Below are 609 nucleotides of genomic sequence, written 5' to 3'. Positions count from 1 at the left end.
CGCTCTAATTTGAGGGAACTTAGACATGTGCGCGCACTATTGCGCTCTAATGGGAGGGGACTTAGGCATGTGCGCGCACTATTGCGCTCTAATGGGATGGGACTTAGGCATGTGCGCGCACTATTGCGCTCTAATGGGAGGGGACTTAGGCATGTGCGCGCACTATTGCGCTCTAATGGGAGGGGACTTAGGCATGTGCGCGCACTATTGCGCTCTAATGGGAGGGGACTTAGGCATGTGCGCGCACTATTGCGCTCTAATGGGAGGGGACTTAGGCATGTGCGCGCACTTTTGCGCTCTAATGGGAGGGAACTTAGACATGTGCGCGCACGATTGCGCTCTAATGGGAGGGAACTTAGACATGTGCGCGCACTATTGCGCTCTAATGGGAGGGAACTTAGGCATGTGCGCGCACTATTGCGCTCTAATGGGAGGGAACTTAGACATGTGCGCGCACTATTGCGCTCTAATGGGAGGGAACTTAGACATGTGCGCGCACTATTGCGCTCTAATGGGAGGGGACTTAGGCATGTGCGCGCACTATTGCGCTCTAATGGGAGGGGACTTAGGCATGTGCGCGCACTTTTGCGCTCTAATGGGAGGGGACTT

This window comes from Penaeus vannamei, chromosome 9 (assembly GCF_042767895.1).
Source record: "Penaeus vannamei isolate JL-2024 chromosome 9, ASM4276789v1, whole genome shotgun sequence".
In the NCBI taxonomy this organism is placed as follows: Eukaryota; Metazoa; Arthropoda; class Malacostraca; order Decapoda; family Penaeidae; genus Penaeus; species Penaeus vannamei.
The sequence above is the reverse complement of the archived record's forward strand: the minus strand, read 5'-3'. Positions refer to the sequence as shown.